This window comes from Peromyscus maniculatus, chromosome 9 (genome assembly GCF_049852395.1).
Source record: "Peromyscus maniculatus bairdii isolate BWxNUB_F1_BW_parent chromosome 9, HU_Pman_BW_mat_3.1, whole genome shotgun sequence".
Taxonomy (NCBI): domain Eukaryota; kingdom Metazoa; phylum Chordata; class Mammalia; order Rodentia; family Cricetidae; genus Peromyscus; species Peromyscus maniculatus.
The window spans coordinates 101,932,002-101,953,963 of NC_134860.1; the positions used below are offsets into that span (position 1 = coordinate 101,932,002).

Below are 21,962 nucleotides of genomic sequence, written 5' to 3' on the forward strand. Positions count from 1 at the left end.
AGATGGAGTTATTGATTTCTAGAGAAATATTCCTATGATGGTGCTCCAATAACTCACTACCTTTGTAACTGAACAGGTTTTAGTTCTTCCTAAAGTGGGAGATATACATCCTGGACATGTAATGACGTGTGCAAACTATTAAATGTCATATTGTGAAATGTGAACTGGGTAGACAGAAGAACCATTTAGACTTTTAAGCAGACTCAACTCTAATCTTTGTATTTTCCTTAAGGGTTCTCTTATTTCTTTTGAAATTATGAAAATTATAATTAATTAGTTTGAATCCAAGGCAGAGCTGTAATTACAGATCATCAGTTTTCATTGACAAAATACAGTTATGCATTGAAATCTGTCTATAAACACATTCAGAATGCAAAGATAGCAACTCATATGTGTAAAAAAAATTGCCACTCATTCTGAGTAAATTGAATTTTTCTCAAATAAGAGGAATACATGCAGTTTCATTTTTGTGATTGACAATTATCTAGCTTTTCTGTAGATCTTAATGGTTCAGTAATGGGTTTTGCCAACCATCATGAGCTACACCTTAGCTAGGGACCCATAACTTTTATTGCGGTCCATTATCTGACCATTAGAGGCCACAAGTGTCCTCAGCACAACTGTGTAGCATTTTACTAAGGGAGAGGTATGGAAAGTGTGGAGGCAGCAGGTTTTCTAGCGTCAGAGACATGGAAGCTCCAAAATCTCCTATTTTTAGATCATTAATTTTCCTTTGATTGAAATGTTTACAGTATATGCCCCTTAGATAAAGTTTTCCCATCTAGTCCTTCCAGGAAACCAAATATACAATTCAATATTGGTGTGAAAAACACTTCTGCTTCCTTTTCCTGATCAGTCCTGATATTAAGAAGGCTTGTCATAGCTACTTAGAATACATGCTCAGGTTGGTTTAGAAAATACTATTTTTGTTTTGTTTTTTAGGCTTTATTGAGGTATACATGATATACGAAAATACATACCTTTAATGTACATCTTAATTAGTTAGGGAATATACATATATTCCCATGATAATCTTTCTAGAATGAAGGTACTAAATGTATCCATGTGTACATCACCTCCGTAATTTGTATTGTACACTTGTGTAAGTTTGTACATAATGTGTTTTTCTAAAAACAATGTAAAATTTCTTTTCTTGCCATATTTTAAGCTGCACATTGCCACTTCTAACAGGTACTATGCTGCTCAGAAAGGCTCTAAAGTTATCTTGTATAATATGGACTTAATATGCATTGAGAAACAATCCCTATTCCTGGTACCTCCATTTCCCCGGTCCCACTAATCTAATCTCAGCTTCTATGACCTCACATGAGAGAAATCACAAAGTGCTTATACCTGGATGACTGGATTGTTTCACTCAGACTAAAGCCTCTGGGTTCATCCATGTTACTGAAATGGCAGTATTTACTTCTTTCTTAAAGACTGAATGTTATCCTATTATATGATGTAGCACATCATCTTATCTATTCATATTCTTCATGGGCATTTAAACTGTTTCCATATCTTAGCTATTATGAATGATACTGCAATAACCATGTAAGTTATAATACTCTTTGCAATCCAATTTTTAATTTTTTGTATGTATACTTAGAATTGGAATTACTGGGCCACATGGTATCTTTAAATTTTAGAGGAACTTCCATACTATATTCTATAGTGGATGCACCATTTAACATTCCTACCATCTGTGTATAAAGGTTCGGATGCCTTTTTTGAATCTGTGGAATCTTGATACCTTTTATTTGGTTTGTTTAATTGTTATAAACATGATCATATCAGACATGGTTTTAATTTGCATTTCCTTGAAAATTGGCAGTGTTGAATACTTTTTCTGATGAAAAAAAGAGCTTTGGCCATTTGCACATCTACTGTTGTTGTTGTTGTTGCTTTTTGTTCTTTGGTTTTTTTGAGACAGGGTTTCTCTGTGTAGCTTTGCACCTTTGCTGGAACTTGCTCTGTAGACCAGACTGGCCTCGAACTCACAGAGATCCGCCTGCCTCTGCCTCCCGAGTGCTGGGATTAAAGGCATGTGCCACCCCTGCCCAGTTTATTTGCACATCTTCCTTAACAATGTCTGAATGACATAACGAGAGCTACTTGGGCTGCTATTCCATTTGTGACTATTGGTAAGCTCTTGGTTATACCAAACAATCACCAGCATAATTACTTTGAATTTATATTATTTCTTTGATCACTGTTACACCATCTGATTAACTTTTTTCCCCCAAATCTGGTTAAGTGTAAAAGGAGCATAATTTAAGTTGCTATGTTTTTGGTTTTGCTTTGTTCTGTTTTATGCCCAGATGACTGCATGTGTTGTCTAGAGAATGAGGAGAACAAAGATGTCAAATTTCTTGAGCATACAGAAAGAGTATACAGAGCTTAAAATAGCTCAAGAGCTTCAATAATCATCACATAAATTGTTTCCCACATCTCCTCTCATCTATCTCTTAACTCTCACATAAAAGATCCTGAAAAATCTTATGGAACAAATATTCAGATTTATCCCTAACTTAGTTCATACATCAAATCCTATGTCTTCCATTAGCAGGTGTGGAAGTTTTATGTAAGAACGTTCTGTGAAGCATGCTGATTCAAGGTCAAAGAGGCCATTGCTAAGACTGCTGTAACACCTTTCTCCCGCTCTCTATGGGACTGAAAGTCTAGGGTCTTAATGAGAATTACTACACTGTATTCTTTAAACAGAGCAATTTCTGTTCTTCTTTCACATAAAATATAGACACCAGAGTCTATTCGACAGTATTTAATCAATAGCATTTAGTAATCACCTACTATACACCAAATCTTTTCTTGATGTCAAGGAATTGGCATTAAACAAAGCAGGCAAAAAAATCTATTCTCATGATATTTAGTCAAGAAAAGGGAAAAAAAAGAATCACACCAAGAGATATCAGACACTGACTCTGTAAAGACTAGAAATCATTTACTAACAGACAAGCACGTTAGGCTGTTGGAAAGATATGTCTCTGGTGGTGGCATGTGTTTTAAGAAGCAACTAACCACCAGGAAGTGGTGATGCATGCCTTTAATCACAGCACTCAGGAGGTAGAAGCAGGTGGATCTCTATGAGTTTGAGGTCAGCCTGGTCTACAGAGCAAGTTCCAGGACAGCTAGTGCTTTTACACAAAGAAACCCTGTACCAAAAAAGAAGAAAGGAGGAGGAGGAGGAGGAGGAGGAGGAGGAGGAGGAGGAGGAGGAGGAGGAGGAGAAGAAGAAGAAGAAGAAGAAGAAGAAGAAGAAGAAGAAGAAGAAGAAGAAGAAGAAGAAGAAGAAGAAGAAGAAGAAAGAAGAAAGGAAGGAAGGAAGGAAGGAAGGAAGGAAGGAAGGAAGGAAGGAAGGAAGGAAGGAAGGAAGGAAGGAAGGAAGGAAGGAAGAAAAAGAACCAGCTAACCATCAAAGTCAAATAATGAGTGAGCTGTGCAGAAGGATATTAGAATGAGGGGTGTATGACTTTGACTCTAACATCATCAAGGAGTGGGCAGTGTGATAGGAACAGAAAAAAACAGACATGGAAGCTAAGGAAGAGTACTCAGAGAAGAGGGAAAATGATAGCTTCTAACTTGTATCCCCAAATCCTCAGTTTAAGATTTTACATCTATCAAAATAGTAAAGAGACTGTTTTATGTATAGAGGGTAAATTACCATTCTGCCCTGAGAAAGAAGGGAATTCTATTATGTGCAGCAATAACTGGAGGATATTATGGTAAGCGACGTAAACCAGACACAGAATGACTAGTGCTTACAAAGCCAACATGATTGTACTTTGTGTTAAGTGCTAATTGAGACATAGAAATCATACATGCTGTAGAAATGCATGAGGGATCTGATTAAGTTAGGGAGGGTTCCATGCAAAGGTAGCAGCTAAGCCCTGAAACATCAAGTCTGATAGTAGACAGTTGAGCTTGACTGAGCCCACAGTAGATACAGGCCAGCATGGCTGGCTTTCACTTTCACTGAACCAAAACTAAGCCTGAGATTAGCCTCAACACTCAGCTAATCCATAGTAATTCATTAGAACTGGCTGAAAGGAAAACCTCTTTTCTGTCTCTAATATAAACAACCAGAAAGGAAAACTGAATGCATTTCAGAGAGGAGTAAGAAATGTTAGCCAGAGTAGACACAATCAAGTTCACAGCTTGTTTTCAGATTGAAAAGTGGATTATCATATGGTAAAGAATTTATTAAATATCAGAAGAATAAATTAGATCAACCTGTAAATTCTGTACTGGTCTCAAACATTTTTATGATGAGTCTTGATTGCAAGAGGATTGTCCAATACCATAGTTACATAATACTCTTATATGCACACCAATTCTTTACTTTTCTAGATTGTAGTTGAAGCTATGTACAAAGATTCTCAACCTCTGATTTTGTATTCTGTCTTTCCTGTAATGCTCCACTCTTGCAGGCAACACTTCTAGAAATAGTCTCCTTCCTTTCCTATCAAAAACATCTTTTGTATCAGTTAGGTAAACAATGGGAATCTCTACCTGGGGAAGACTGTTTCTCCTGCTCTCAGCATTCCTCAGTTGCCTGTAGTTCTTTGTCTGGTTCTGGGGCCTCATGAAAGTTTCTCCTTCTGTGTCTAATAGTGTCATCCTTGTTCAGATCTTATTTAGGCGCAATGCTGATTGGTCAGCCCTAAAATCATATACATACAAGTAATATTATATGGACTGGGCAGATTATATTTCTATGTTTAGGAATATATATTGATACACAAGTATATCAAAAAATTAAAGAAGAGGATATAAATCTTAAATATAGCAGGAAGAGGGTATCTGTGGAGTAGAGAGAAAAAGAGGGAGGGGAATGATGTTATTATATTTCATTTCAAGAAAGGAAAAAATAATAATATTAGATAACAACATAAAGGAAAAAGCTTCTTTGACCTAAAATAAGGGCAAAGTAACACTGTTAATTTTCATCTCTGTTGCTGTGATGAAACACTCAGACCAGAAGCAACTTGTGGAGCAAAAGGTTTATTTGACTTACATTCTCAGATCACAATCCATCCTCAAGACACATCAGGGCATGAATTCAAGTCAAAACCACACAAGAGGGCAGCCTACAGCCCTACCTCTCTGGCTCACCCACACAGGCTATGCTTAGTTACCTTTCTTACATAGCTTAAGACTACCTGCCCAATGAATAGAATGGCCCCTCCTACATTCAACAGTGCCTCACAGGTATGTCCACAGACCAACCTCAAAAGGACAAGAACTCAAATGAGACTTTCCAGGTGATTCTAGGCTCCATCAAGTTAACAGTTAATGCTAACTTGGACACACAGGAAAATGAAAAGATCTAATACTTATTAAAACATTTCTATTCTCTAATTTTTATTAAGAAAATTTTATTCATTTTACATAACAGTCACAGATCCCTTTCTCCCTCCCCCATCATAATCTTGATGCCCCTTGCCAAAAGAGTTCCTTCTTCCCTCTCTTTGACTGGACTCCCGGAGCTTACTCTCTAATTTAAGGGCAATGGTCTTTATAGCATTGATTCAGAGGCCTTAAAATCGAGCAGTTTCCCAATCATACTGCTATCACATTCTGAACAGTAATGGCTTTGTTGCGGGGACTTTCCGACACACTGCAGAATGTTTGGCAGCATTTCTACCCTTCTCTAATCATTAAATGTCAGTAACATCTCTCTGTAGCAACCATGAAAAATGTCCCCAGACATTGCCAGATGTCCCCTGGACAGCAAACCCACCCTAGCTGAGAAGCACTAAACCCAAATCTCAAAACACTGATTGTATCTGAACTCTTCTGAAACCTCTTCTCTAGGCAACTAAGAAAGCTGACCCAGACTTGTAGTGTGAGAAGTCTGATTGACTGTCAAGCTAACAACAGCCAAAGAAGCAGTAAAAATGCAGCGATTTCTTTTTGAACGGGTTTCTTGGTATCAATTCAAATAGAAACAAATGTAAATTGACATTTGTACTGACATTCCATGCATTATCATTGGGTTAACGTCTGGGAAGACAAGTTTTGCAAAACATTATAGTAAGAGATGCTTTGTGTGAATAAAGACAAATGGATGAGTTCAGACAAAACATAGAACACTATTGGCATCATCTCCCATGAGCTAGAAAATGCTCTGACATTGTAGGATGACAAAGAAAAGCCTAAATTCAAACATATTTCAACATGCAATCAGAAAGGATTTCCCATGCTTTTAAGGGTCAGACAATATATTTTCTGATATTCGGGCAGTGTGTGTGTGTGTGTGTGAGAGAGAGAGAGAGAGAGAGAGAGAGAGAGAGAGAGAGAGAGAGAGAGAGAGAGAGAGAGAGAGAGAGGAGAGAGACTGTGTGTGTGTGTGTGGCTTGTCATTCTCAATGACTAATAAATAGAATGAGACATGTGTCTAAAGGAAATAGCAATATTCCTTGCAGCAGTAAAATTCGGTGGTGGTGAATACTAACGTTTTATTACACCAGAAGTCTCTAAGAAGTAATAACCCAGTTATATCTAAAATAGTTTTGGCCTCTTAACTATACTTAACAATTTCTTAATTCCACAGCACAGTCTCTGGGTGTTATAACAGAAATATTCAACTGTTCTAAGTGAACTGTGAGAGTCATTTTTTTTTTAAGTTAGCTTGTCTTATGAGTGTGCCATGGTATCTCTTGAGGAAAGCTTCAAGTCTTGTGCTAAGGTTCGGGGACTTTAAATTGGTGGCCTTCTTTCCTCTAGGAATTTAAAATCTAGATAGGGAGATTGGCCATTACATGAAAAATATTACCACATTTTGGGGTCAATAGCAAATGAGAGACACAGACAATGCATGCTAAGGAAATTCTGAATATTATGGGATAAATATCACATATTAAAGAAAAACTTAATGACTGCCTAAACTTCATCATGAAACTGTGTTGGTGTTCTGAGGTTGTTAAAACACTGACTCTGAGATCAGAAAGCCCAGAGTCAGCCTCCTAATTTCTATTCCTGGTTCCAAACCTGTGTGGCTTGAGACCTATTCCTTAACCTCTCTGGCCCTCCATTGTCAAAGTGCAAAGACAATAGGACCTGGTCAGAGGTTGATATGATGCAGTAGGAGGATTAAATTAATGTACTCAGGTCTGTAGCTGGCACATGCAGTTTATCATTGCTGGTTAACAAGAATTTAGTACAATGTACCTGAGAGACACAGACTCACCACTTAAATGTATCTGGGACTCTGATCTGAGTCATAACAATACCTGCATCACTGCAGGTCCTTGGACTCACTAGCATCACTTTCACTGGGTTTCCTATCCCTCATCTGTACCCACTTCGTAGGACTGTTTGAGAAAGAAAAGTAGCAACACATAATGCGTGCATGTGACATTCCTGTTGCAGCACTCAACCCCCTCCATCAGCTGATGTAAAATTTGTCTTCCACACTCATTCCAATAAGTGTTCATTTATCACTTGAGAGATACAACAGTAATTACTAAGAGAGCTGTGAAAACTATGGCAATTCTAGGGGGTTCGTAGTCATAACTTCACATGTATCATTAGGGAATCAGAATAGTCTCATCCTGAATCTGTGGTAATGACACTAATACAATAAATAAAATTCTTGAGTCTGAGTCCTGAATCTAACAGCAACTAGCTCAAACCTTGGAAGAAAAAAGAAAAAACTCCTTCCCTTTTCACATATCTTCCTGATCACCTCAAAGAAGAATAAAGACAGATTCTCTGCTTCACGGGACTATGTCAAAGCTCAAAGTAGGTGGTGCCTAGACCTGTCTTGAAAACCACACAAGGAAAGGTGCTAAAGCCTTTAAATTGAGAAGGTTGTAGTAGAGGACCCACAAACAGAATTCAGAAGGATTACTTGAAAGAGGGACAATTTTAAGAAACTCCGTCAGAACCACATGGCATTTCTAGGTCTGTCGCTCCAGAGGACAAGCACAGCTCTGTCCCAGGTCTCTAGACCTGGACTGGGAAAAATTCACTCTTGAACACGCCCGGCACCGGCACCAGCACCAGCGGAGTCAGGCTGTCAGGCACTATTATGCTCCCTCAGCAGAATCACCTCGCCAGTCCAGCTATCCGGATAAATGACTTTTATTTGAAGCTACATACTGTGGCCTGGAAGAGAAGACAGGAACTGCCAGTAAGAATGAGTGGAAAGCAAAGATCCAAATACTGTTCTGGGTTCTCTGACCCAGGTCTAGAAGAGAAGACGGAACGGTCCCATTGTCAGTAAGACTGAGCGGAAGACTAAGATCCATATGTCAGTCTGGGGCCCTCTGCCCTGGGCCTAGAAAAGAAAACAGGGTCCCACCTGGTGCCTGATGGGCTCTATTTTGGTGAGCAAACATGTGGTGGGGTATGGAAGAGAGAAATAGAATGGTTCATGTTCTGTGGAGAGAGGCAGATCTGAAGAGGAGAAGGCAGTGAGGAGTAGGGTGAGGTGTGTGGCCGGCTTGACAGTTGGGGCCATGCTGTTGTCCAGGCTTGAGCTGCAGCCAAGCCCCCCCTCCCCGCCCGTGTCCCTGCTAAAGCTGTGGTCTGTGTTGATGTCCTTGGCTCCTGTTGACCTAGCCCCTCACCAACTGCGACATTGGAGAGAGCAGGCCCTGCACCTTGCCTGGGCAGCACAGCGGAGCTGACTTTGTTGACAGGGATGCAGGTGAGCTGGCCCTGAGAATGTGAGCGTGGGGGATCCGGCCCTGCCCCTCATCTGCCATATGGTGGTGTGAACAGGAGGGAGATGTCCTCCCCTGTCCCACCCCTCATCACCTGTGGCAGGTGGAAGAGCTGGCCATGAAGTGATGAGAGCCAGTGAGCTAGCCCAGCATCTCACAAGCTGCAGTACGAGGGAGGGCAGGCCCTGTACCTCACCTCAGCAACACGGTAGAGCTGCCCCCGCTGGTGAGGGTATGGGTGAGCTGACTCTAAGGGCATAAGCTTGGGAGAGCCAGCCCTACTTCTCATCTGTCAAATGATATGGGGAGGGGAGAGATGTCCCCCCTTGCCCCTTGCTGCCTAAAGCAGCGAGGAGAACAGTCGCTGCACTTCACCTGGGCACCACAGTAGTGCGCACCCTTCTGAGGGGGCATAGGTGAGCCTGCCCTGAGGTCATGAATGTGGGAGAGCTGGCCCTCAACTCCTTGTCTGCCATGTGGTGGTGAGAGAGAGGGGAAATATGTGCTCCCCGGCTCCCCCCTTGCCACCTGCCCCAGTTGAGAGACCTGACCTTGCTCCTCGCCAGATGTAACACTCAGGAAAGCGAGCCCTGAACCTCACCTGGGCAACACAATAGAGCTGCGCCCATTGATGGAGGCCTGGGTGGGCTGGCCCGAGAATGTGAGTGTGAGGGATCAGACCCTGCTCCTTATCTATCATATGGTGGTGTGGGCAAGGGAGAGGAGCACACCCCCATGTCCCCGAAGGCCTGTGGCAGGGGGGAAAGCTGTCTCTGACGTCACTCGAATGAGATATCTGACCCTGCCTCTCACCAGCTGTCGCACTGGGCAGAGTGGTCCCTGCATGTCGCCTAAGCAACACAGTAGGGCTGGCCTTGATAGTGTAGGTGTGGGCCAGCAGACTCAGAGGTCATGAGAGCAACAGAATTGGCCCCACCCCTTGCTGCTTATTACATAGTGTGAGCTATCCACCGCAGTGCTGGAGAGCTCACCCTAGTGTTGAGGATGAGGGAGAGCTAGAGGGCTGAGCAACCCAGAAACCACCCAGACTTGGAACCAGGACTGTGAGTTGGCCGATCCCATCATCCACCCCATCTATGGTGTGCTGGAGCATGGTAAGGAGGTGGTCCTGCAGACCCAAAGTTACAAGATCTTCGTGACACAGGACAACAACATGATATCCAAGAGGAGCTTCAGTTAGGGCCCAGTAGTGATGGTGTAGCAAAAAAACAGAGACCTCAAACCAGACCAACAACTCACTGCAATGAGCCCTTTCAAGTAATAATATATGGACTAAAGGATTGTGTGGCTCACTGTCACACTACAGCTTCCACGAGATTTTTCTTTTCTTTATTTTTTTTTCTGTTCTTTTTCTCTTTTTTTTCCTTTTAAATTTTGTCTCATTTTATCTTGGGGGGCAGAAAGTTATAAAGGTAAAAGGCAAATGGGAAGGGACAGGGAGATGAGTGGAATTGAGATGCATGGTGTGAAACCTACAAAGAATCAATAAAAAGTTAAATTTGAAAAATAAAAGAAATTCAATCAGTTGCCTTGTTTTGGTTGTTCATGATGCAAATGATAAATGAGTTGTGAATACCTGTGCACTGTGCTGGGGTGAAGCCAGCACTGTGGCAAAGGACACGTTCCATCCTCCTAGATGATGTGCCACACTGACTTGCACAGCACCGTGCAATATTAGCAATCCTCTTTCCCTCTCTTTGCAGAACGTTGAGTGATCTGGGATGAAAAGATAACAAGCACCTGTCAAATCTGAGACCCAGGCTTTCCTGACAGAAGGTCCACTGGACCTTCTTATCAAGAGGGCCTTTAGAAGCTCTCTCTCTCTCTCTCTCTCTCTCTCTCTCTCTCTCTCTCTCTCTCTCTCTCTCTCTCTCTCTCTCTCAACAGAGCTCATCAGAATTGCTGGACCCTTGACTTAGAGGGCACGCTGTCTCCCATGAAAGACTTTTGATCACGGAGCTTTTTATTCAGATTCGGCTTCACATTATGGCTAATCAATACCTTGCAACTGTCCAAGCCCCAGTCAGATGCACATCTCTCCATCAGGCAGGGAGGCCTCCTAATTGAGGAAAAGGCAAAGACCTAGGCACTGAGCCCTCAGGCCATAGCTGCACCCACTCTCTCCTTTCATAGCCTTCTAGGGATGGTGGAAATAAAATTTAGAGACATGACAGGCACAGGCACGGAGGATCAATTCCTGTCACTTGCCACCAGTGTTTACTGCTGCCCCTGGTCTTCAGAGGGTGTTTGTCTTTCATAGCTTAGGGGAACTTAACCTTTTAAAAATGGGAAGATGGTTTCTTCATGAATTTTAAATTATTTTTATCTCCTTTGTCTAGTATTGTTGATTAGATTAAAATGAGTATCTGCTTCCCCCTCCCCAATACCAAATTTTGTTCAGTAATAGCTGAGGGGAAAAATGTAAATTGTTATGCTGGTATTTGTGGCCACAAATAGGAGTCATATTGGTAAGTACCTGTGTAACCAACAAGCACCTGGAGAAAATAGAATCCTCCTGCCCCAGTATCAGCAGCAAGTAGAAAAGAAATTCTGTTCTCAAATTTGTCACTATTTTTTTAACCAAGCCATTTATATGTCTGGAGAATATTAAAGGAGATCAAATGCCTTGGTGAGAATTTAAAATACATGACCATGAGTTCCAGTGTGTGCTAATATCCCAGTACTGTATGTCTATGGAATTAAGGATATTTTTTCTTTTCAGCTAATTGTTTGAGAGTCTATCAAACATGGTACATTTTCTCTGTACTGAAACTAGAGGAGAGACTACAATTATGCAAGCATGGTGATGCATTTACATAAAAATATCTGGTTTATCAGTAAGCCTTCATTCATTACATTTTCATACAATATTGAATTTTTCATGACAAGTAAACAAAATTTCTTAAAATGTATTTCTGGTTTATGAAAAATCTTACAAATACATAAAGGTTGGGTATTTTTAACCCCAAGGAGTAAAAACTAGTCATTCAGCCAGTTAATGTGTAGTGTAACTTCAGTTAAATACATTTAGTGATTTCCCACTCCTTCTGCCCTATTATTACACAAGCATGTGTGCATGTATTTATATTGGTGTATTTAGTATATTATAGTACTTATACATGGTATATTTAACATAATATATGTGTATATATACTATGCATGTATTTATATAGTATATTTAGTATATTATATGTGATATATATAATTAATCTAACTTAAATTGATATGTATTTGTAAGTACAAATTTAAACATTTTCTAGTTGATGAAACTGTTCACAAAGCAGCTTTCTAGGAACAATATGCAATAAATTTTGATGTGGTCTTTATTTTATAAAGGAATTTTATTCAATCTAAGAAACTTACATTTAAAAGAACAATCTAAGTATCTAGATTGGGGGGTTAAGTGATTGAGCCACCTCACCATCCCCCCCCAATAATTTTAGCAATACAATCTTTGTAGATACTTGTATTATTGCTTGGATTGCATAATAGAGTATGTGGGACCTATTTTTCTTTGATAAATTATGAAAGACTTAAGAGTGTTTTAGATTATTATTTCTAATATCAGTTCTCCTTGAACAAAAAGTAGGTACAAAGTTCTTGATAGTTCAGAAGCATGGATATCAGTCCTCTCAACATACCTCATAATATGTTTTTATTTCATTGAGTTCTTATTGTCTGATAAGTTTATTATCATTTTCATCTTTCCTCTAGAACGATGAAAAATAAAATAGTCAATTCATCAGTTATCTTTCTGGCTTACTAAGGATGTATTCATCTTCTTCCATGCTATATGTCTACATTTTCATGAGTACTTATAAAAATTGAGCAATTTTTACAAATTAAGAAAGTGCATAGAACTAAACCAACTTCAAAGGCTGCAAAATGAGCAAAACACGTTGTGGAATTTGGAGCACTTACTGGTATGAGAGAGTAGGTGTCATGTGTCTCCTTCCATAGAAGTTAATTCTTAATGAAAAAATCTGCTTTTGAAGTCTTGGAATAGGTCATCTCACTCCTCTGCATTTGGGAAAAAATTTTTTTCTAGCCCAAATACTTATCATAATTCTCTTACTTCAATGTATTCTTTAGTCCTTAGAATTCTTGTGCTACTGCAAAGTCTGATACAAAGAGGCTTTCACTGATGGAAGTGTGACCTGGATGTGGTAACCCTTTTCCCCTTTGGTGATTTTGATACTTGGTGTCCAACTTAGAATTGAAAACATTGCAATGTATTCTGAGACTCTTAAAACACCTGTCTGTCTTTCCAATAAGATCCCGTTAATTGCATTCCATTCTTTCCACTTTGATATCTCATTAAAATCTTATAAATGATCATGCAGTGACCTTGAAGGTGATGCATAATACATGAAAGTAAACCTGCAGTAAAATGTATTCTTTCACTCCTCACTAGCTACAGCCTGAGCTTCTACTCCTCTCCCAAGTGACTGCAGTTGGGAGAGCTTTGCTAACTGCGCCAAGGTATGCCAGGATGTGCACACCTCTCAGCTCTGCTCTCTTTCTTAGTCGTGACAGCTGCAATATGTTAATGGCTTCTTTTTGGATGTGATGGCCTGGTTACCACTTAGGGCACCATGCTAATTAACATAGGACGGGGACAACAGGTGCAAATGTCATTTTATATCAGCATCATGCCCATGCAAAGAGAGCTGGCCTCCCAGAAGCAGGCCAAGAAAATGTTAGCTTGAGTCAGCAGCCTTGCCGTCTCTGAACAGATCAGTTTTAATGCCCGTGATTAAAGGATTCACAGGACACTGGCTGGTTTTTCCCCCTCTCTCTTGCCTGCAAGAATGCTATTTCTGAATGTGTGGAGGTGCCTTCATAATCTCTTTAAAATTGTATTTTAACAAAATCCACTTCTATAGCAGATCAAGCAAAAAAGTACAAGATCTGTATTTAAGGTTTCCCAATTGAATGAAAGTTCTGCTGAGAAGGGTAGTTTGCCTAACACCTTCAGAGCTGGATATAGTTTTGCATGGAGAAGTCATGTTAGTTAGCACAAGGTGATGTTCCCTGCAGATTTTTCACATCTTTCTTATTTTTGTGTGTGTTTATTTGGAAGTTGATTACTTTTAAACTATACTTTTCTTACTTTTAATGAAATTGAATAGAAGTGTAATCATTAGAATTCTTCTCAAGGCACAATTTCTTGTGTTTGCTTTAACAATAAAGAAGAAATCCACAAACTGACACCTTAAAGTCAGAAACAATGATTTCTTCTTTAAGACATAACATCATAATTTTACCAAGTGATTTAGCACAGTTTTAATATTGATCACTCACTTGTTGTATGAGGTGTCCCCAAAAGGAACTACATCCCTGCACATCCATTGCCCTGCTAGATGCTAGACAAAACAGACTCAAAGGAACAAATATGGTAGGACATCAATTCCATGAGCCCTCTCTGAAACTCGTGTTCATGTTTTTGTGTCTTTATTTTTCACCTTAAAGATAGATATATCAGAGAGAAAGGGTAGGATGCACAGAGAACACACAGGCAAAGGTCTACCAGTCATACCTAATAAATGACAGATATTTACCAGAAAATGCAGGGTAAACTATCTCTATGCACATTTACTTTTAATGAGGCAAGGCACTATTTACTGAAATAGTTTCTAATGTATTTTTCATATTCTGTCAATTCTGTCTCCTTGTATGTTCTCATTCATTGAATCGATGGCATTTCTCACTTGCAGATCAATGGCAGTCTGAAGTAAAGCAGTCCTTCTTGGTTTTAAGTTCCCAATTAGACAGTTTTTCTAAAACTATAGACTTAAAAGTCAGATGTGTTGGGGGAAAAATGGATTTTCTAAATTCCAATACCTTTAGCACACTCTGAACCCAAACAAATCCAGGCAACTGGTTCACTTGGCAGTGCAGAGTGGCCTCACTTTACACAGTAGAAAACAAACAAAAAGACGAGAGAAAGTAAAATCTTTTGGGTCATCGAGAAGACAGCCTGTGTTGTTTTTGCCACATGGCTCTCCTCTTCCCATTGTCCTGTCCTGCTCCCTTGCTTTCCCTGGGATTCCCCTTCCTGATGCACAAAGGCCTAGACCACAGGGCTTTGTGGGGAAAACATTAGGTACATACTTGTCAGATACTTAAGACCTAGGAGATGACAAGGACTTAACAAAGTTAGCTGTCACTACAACAAATGTTAATGGAGTTACTGCATCTGTCACCATCATTATTCACATTGGTTTTGACTTCTTTGACTGTATTAAAATGAGAAATCGGACAGATTGAGAGGAGAGAGTACCAAGTGGCAAAAAGGAAAGCCAATAGTTGACACTGATTCAACTAATTATTAACTGAGGATCTACTAGAACTAGACCACAGTGCAAACTTTGTGACCACAGAGACCCAGCTGAACCTGGACAGAACCTAACCCATCTGGGACAGGAAAGGGTAGGCCTGTAGACTAATGGGAGCTGTCATCTCCCTTCCAGCAACAGCAGACTTTAGTCATCTGTCCAATAAACAGTGAAGACCCACAAAAACTGTCTGGAAGGTGCAGCCTTCCCTGACCACCCTACGGTTCCACTGTCCCCTTTTGTTAGTTAAGCAGGTCGTCTGCTATATGAAAGTTCTATTGCTGTGGAAGGTATACTCACAAGCAGTTGTGAGCCAGCTGTTGTATCACAGGGTTTTGAAAAGAAAAGTAAGATCTATTTTTAACTGACTTTATAGAACATGGAATTTCCTTTATAAGCAAGGAGAATGTAACAAAGGCACCATCCCAAACTCTCCACACAGTCACTGTTTTAAAGCAGATGTTCTAAAACACACAGCAGGATCGGAACCTCACTATGCTCTGTCACTGTGTCCTCCTTTGCACAACTCTTAAGTCACTGTGTGCTCATAGTTGCGAGAACTTTGATGACCACTCCTATTTTACTAGCTTTACTGGCTCACACAAAGCCACCCCATTCCTCACTTGACTGTTAACATAACAATGGCTCTGAGCTGACAGGATCCTCATGTCTCTCTGCGGATACATGAGAATTCTAGGAAATGGAGGGATTGTTGTTGAAAGAATTCTACTTACAAGCAGTTTAGCTTTTGTTTCATTGGGTTGTTTGTTTGTTTGCTTAGTTGGTTTGGGTTCTGCTCCCCCATCTTTAGTTTTATGAGACGGGGTATCACTTTGTAGTCTTGGTTGACCTAGAACTCATAGAGAACTACCTGCTTGTGCTTCAAGTGATGGAACTAAAGTCATGAGCCACTGCCCTGGGGTGCAGTTTGTTTCTTTATCCCACACTTCTCTTTTCCATTCAAAGTATTTATTCCTCTTTTAATTTTTTTTCATTAAATGTGTGTAGAATACACTAGAACATTACCATTGCCTTGTGTCAGGCTTCTTCTAGCTGCAAATCTTCCTTTCATCACTACTGAGAGGTACTTAATATCTACTTGACATTCTCAAATATTAAGAAAAGAGGACTTACTGGCTATTTCTTATCCTGTCTTGTGAGCAAAATGGAGAGTTCCTGTTAAGTAACTTTTCCTACGATCAGGCACGTGCTGAGAGTTAAACATAAATCATTTTACCTATTTGATGATGCATTCACACTCCCTGACGTTATATGAGTGCACAAGCCAATCTTATAATGGGGGTGCTGACTGACAGGAGAGAAAAGAAGGGGAGATTGACATATAGATCTGTTCTCAGACTGGCTGGACAAGTTCAAATTATCTGTGTTCCATAAGGATCTGTACAGTGGCTTCCCAGACTGATGAATTTACTAGGATGATCTTCTAAAACTAGACTTTTATGATATAACTTATTTTTCTCTTTCTCTAGTTCTTTCTTTAGTTAAAAATATATCCTTCTCTTATACAATCCATCTCAACAACAGTTTCCTCTCCCTCCATTCCTCCTTGATCCCCCCATCTCCCTTCTCCCCCAGATCCACTCACTGGCTGTTTCCTCTTCAGAAAAGAGCAGGCCTCTAAGAGACAACAACCAAACAGGACAAAACAAAATAAAATAAGACAAGGCAAAAGCTCTCATACTGAGGCTGAACAAGGCAACTCAGCTGATAGGAAGAAAAGAGTCTGAAGAGCAGGCAAAAGAGATAGAGAAACACTCACTTCCACTTTTAGGAATCTCATAAGAACACCAAGTTAACCAGCCATAGCATATATTCAGGTGAAGAATATTAACCTTAAAATAAGTAGCCAATGACATTTTTTTCTGTGAGAAATTATTAAATATCACTGGATTTTGGAAATAAGTATCACATTTTATCCCAAATGGACTCAACAATATCAACAAGGCTGCCTGGCTGTTTAAATTAGAATAATTTGTCTCAAGTAACTTGTTGATAGTTCTGGCTACTATTGTATAGTGACACCTAGCAGTAAAGGTGTGCATTTTATAATGTTAAGAGATTCATTGAGTCTCTGATTCAGATAGAGTTCTCTGAGAATGGCTGTTCTCTGTTCTATAACAAATGGGTCCCCAGCTAGATGGCTCAAGGCTGGAGATACTCAGGAACTAGAGGCTGAGTCATCTGGAGACATCTTTATGCACCTGCCTGGTAGATGATGCTAGCTGTCTAGAACCTTGTCTCGGGCTTTTGTCAGGAGAGAGGTCCCATGCCTTGCCCTGTGCTCTGTGGGTTTCCTCATAGTATGGAGCCCTTAAGAGTACTGGACCTTTTCACAGTGGCTATGCATTCCCAAAGTGAATGTCCCACGCACAGTGAAAGAGAGCTCCATTGCCCTCCCTGACACAGCTTCAGACATCACACGATATCATGTACCATGATCTACCAATTACAAGCAACCCACCAACTTTTCAAGGAGAAGAGAACTTAATTCCACTTCTTGAGACAGTGCTGGGCAAACTTCTAGAAGAATGTGCAGGACAGGAAGTCATGCTACAGCCATCTTTGGAAAATGCCATCAGTCCTTGATTCAACTGATGATAAATAAGGAGCAAATTATTTGCTCTTTACTGATGATTCTAGTTAGTTGAATTGGCTTTTGGGTTTTCAACAGTTTCTGGGCATTCTGAGAAACATCTTTTTCCTACTTTGGAAACTATTCATTAAACACAAAAAGGAAATTCTGGTGTAACATAACATAATAAGGAAGTCTTCTTTGTTTGTTTGTTTGTTTTTTATTAATTTTGCATACCAACCACAGATCCCCATATCATCCCTCCTCCTGCTCCTACCTCTGCCTTCCCCACCCCCACCCCCTCCTCCAACAGGGTAAGCTCTCCCATAGGGGTACAGCTAAGCCTAGTACATTCAGTTGAGGCAGGACCAAGCCCCTTCCCGCTTTATCAGGGGTAAACAAGATGTCCGACCATAGGTAATGGGATCCATAAAGCTGGTTCATGCACCAGGGATAGATCCTGATCACACTGCCAGGGCCCCTCAAATATACTCAGCTACACAACTGTCTCCTATATGCAGATGGTCTAGTCCAGTCCCGTGAAGGTTCCGCAGCTGTTGGTCTAAAGCTTATGAGTTCCTTTGAGCTTGGTTCAGCTGTCTCTGCATATTTCCCCATCATGATCTTGACCTTCCCTTGTTCATATAATCCTTTTTCCCCTCTCTTCGACTGGACTGGCAGAGCTCAGCCTAGTGCTTGGTTGTGAATCTCTGCATCTGCTTCCATCAGCTACTAGATGAAGGCTCTATGATGACAGTTAGGGTAATCACCAATCTGATTACCAGGGTAGGCCAGTTCAGGTACCCTCACCACTGTAGCTAGTAGTCTAATCTGGAGTAGTTCTTGTGGATTCCTGGGACTTTCCCTAGCACCAAGTTTCTCTCTTATCCCATGATGTCTCCCTCTATCAAGATATCTCTTTCATTGCTCCCCCACTCTGTCCCTCCCCCAGCTCGACCATCCTGTTTCCCTATGTTCTTATCCCCCATCTCCTACCCTCTATTGCACCCCCACCTCATCCCCAGTTTACTCATCAGAATCACCTCTGTTTCCCCTTCACAAGGTGATGTGTGCATCCCTCTTAGGGTCTTCCTTGTTTCCTTTCTTCTCTGGAGCTGTGGGTTGTAGTCTGATTATCCTTTGCTTTACATATAATATCTACTTGTGAGTACAGACCATGTTTCTCTTTCTGAGTCTGGGTTTACCTCACTCAGGATGATATTTTCTACTTCCATCCATTTGCCTGCAAATGTCATGATGTCATTGTTTTTTACTGCTGAGTAATACTCAGTTGTTTATATGTACCACATTTTCTTTATCCATTCTTCAGTTGTGGGGCATCTAGGTTGCTTCAAGGTTCTGGCTATTATGAATGCAGCTATGAGTATAATTGACCATGTGTCCTTGTAGTATGATTGAGCATTCCTTGGGAATATGCCCAAGAGTGGTACCATTGTGTCTTGAGGCAAATTGATTCCCAATTTTCTGAGAAGCTGCCATACTGAATTCCAAAGTGGCTGTACAAGTTAGCACTCCCACCAATAGTGAATGAGTGTTCCTCATATTCCACATTCTCTAACATAAACTGTCATCAGTGTTTTTGATCTTAGCCATTCTGACAGGTGTAAGATGGTATCTCAGAGTGGTTTTGATTTGCATTTCCCTGATGACGAAGGGTGTTGAGCAATTCCTTCAATGTCCTTCAGCTATTTAAGATTCTAGTGTTGAAAATTCTCTGTTTAGATCTGTAGCCCATTTTTAAATTAGATTGTTAGGTATTTCGCTGTCTAGTTTCTTGAGTTCTTTATATATTTTGGAGATAAGACTTCTGTCAGATGTGTGGTTGGTGAAGATCTTTCCCATTCTGTAGCCTGTTGTTTTGTCTTATTTACTGTGTCCCTTGCCTTACAGAAGCTTCTCAGTTTCAAGAGGTCCCATTTATTACTTGTTGCTCTTAGTGTCTGTGCTACTGGTGTTATTTTTAGGAAGTGATCTCCTGTACCAGTGCTTTCTAGGCTATTTTCTACTTTCTCCTCTATCAGGTTCAGGGTAGCTAGATTTATGTTGAGATCTTTGTTCCACTGGGATTTGAGCTTTGTGCATGATGATAGATATGGATCTATTTGCGATCTTCTACATGTTGACATTCAGTTATGCCAGCACCATTTGTTGAAAATGCTTTTTTTTTTCATTGTACAGTTTTAGCTTCTTTGTCAAAAATTAGGTGTTCATAGGCGTGTGGATTAATGGCAGGATCTTCAATTCAATTCCGTTGGTCCACATGTCAGTATTTATGCCAATACCAAGCTGTTTTTTTTTTATTACTATAGCTCTATAGTAGAGCTTGAAGTCAGGGATGGTAATGCCTCTAGAAGTTGCTTTATTGTAAAGAACTGTTTTAGCTATCCTAGGTTTTCTGTATTTCCATATGATGTTGAGTATTGTTCTTTCCAATTCTGTGAAGAATTGTGTTGGGATTTTGATGGGGACTGCATTGACTCTGTAGACTGCTTTTGGTAATTGCAAAAACTGCCATTCTTAATATGTTTGGTCTACCTATCCATGAGCATGGGAGATCTTTCCATTTTCTGATATCTTATTCAATTTATTTCTTCAAGGACTTAAAGGTCTTCTCTTACAGGTATTTCACTTGTTTGGTTAGAGTTATCCCAAGGTATTTTATATTATTTGTTGCTATTATAAAGGGTGATGTTTCTCTGATTTCTTTCTTGGCCCATTTATTATTTGTGTATAGGAAGGCAACTGATTTTTTTTTGAGTTGAGTTAATCTTGCATCCTGCCACATTACTGAAGTTGTTTATCAGTTATAGGAGTTCCTTGGTAGAATTTTGGGGGTCACTTATGTAGACTATAATATCATCTGCAAATAGCAAAAGAATGACTTCTTCCTTTCCAATTTGTATCCCCTTGATCTCCTTTTGTTGTCTTATTATTCTAGCTAGAACATCGAATACTATATTGAATAGATATGGGGAAAGTGGACAGCCTTGTCTTGTTCCTGATTTTGGTGGAATTGCTTTGAGTTTCTCTCCACTTAATTTGATTTTGGCTGTTGGCTTGCTGTAAATTGCCTTTATTATGTTTAGGTATGTTCCTTGTATTCCTGATCTCTCCAAGATCTTTATCATGAAGGGGTGTGAGATTCTGTCAAAGGCTTCGTCAGCATCTAATGAGATGATCATGTGATTTTTTTTCAGTTTGTTTATATGATGGATTACATTGACAGATTTTAGTATGTCGAGTCATCCCTGCATCTCTGGGATGAAGCCTACATGATCATGATGGATAATTTTTTTTATGAGTTCTTGAATTCGGTTTGTCAGTATTTTATTGAGTATTTTTGCATCCATGTTCATGAGAGAGATTGGTCTGTAATTCTTTTTCTTTGTTGCTTCTTTGTGTGGTCTGAGTATCAGGGTAACTGTAGCCTCATAGAAAGAATTTGGCAATGTTCCTTCTGTTTCTATTGTGTGGAACAATTTGAAGAGTATTGGTATTAGCTCTTCTTTGAAATTCTGGTAGAATTCTGCACTGAAACCATCTGGCCCTGGGCTTTTTTGGAGGTGGGGGACTTTTAATGACTGCTTCCATTTCCTTGAGGGTTATAAGTCTACTTAAATTGTTTATCTGGTCTTGATTTAATTTGGGTATCTGGTACCTATCCAGAAAATTGTCTGTTTCTTTTAGATTTTCCAATTTTGTGAAGTACAGGTTTTTGAAGTATTACCTGATGATTCTCTGGATTTCCTCATTGTCAGTTGTTTCTAATTTTGTTGATTTGGATTCTCTCTCTGCCTTTTAGTTAGTTTGGATAAGGGTTTGTCTATCTTATTGATTTTCTCAAATAATCAACTCTTTGTTTCATGGATTCTTTGTATTGTTCTCTTTGTTTCTATTTTATTGATTTCAGCCCTCAGTTTGATAATTTCCTGGCATCTACTCCTCCTGGTTGAGTTTGCTTCTTCTTGTTCTAGAGCTTTCAGATGTGCTGTTAAGTCACTAGAGTGAGATTTTTAGCTCTATTTATGGTGATTGAGAGTTTTGCTTTATGTAGGCATTTAGCTCTATGAACTTTCCTCTTAGTATTGCTTTCATAGTGTCCCATAAGTTTGGGTATGTTTTACATTCATTTTCATTGAATTTTAAGAAGTCTTTAATTTCTTTCTTTATTTCTTCCTTGACCCAATTGTGACTCAGTTGAGAAATGTTCAGTTTCCAAGAGTTTGTAGATTTTCTGTTTGTGTTTTTGTTGAATTCTACCTTTAAGGAATGGTGGTCTGAAAAATACAGGAGGTTATT

General features: G+C 39.8%; 1 long non-coding RNA gene across 1 annotated transcript in view; it reads left to right on the top strand.

Annotated features, from left to right (window-relative positions):
* The window catches only part of LOC107401345 (uncharacterized), a 234,171-nt gene that overhangs the window by 172,525 nt on the left and 39,684 nt on the right, over positions 1-21,962 (top strand). The window lies entirely within an intron of this gene.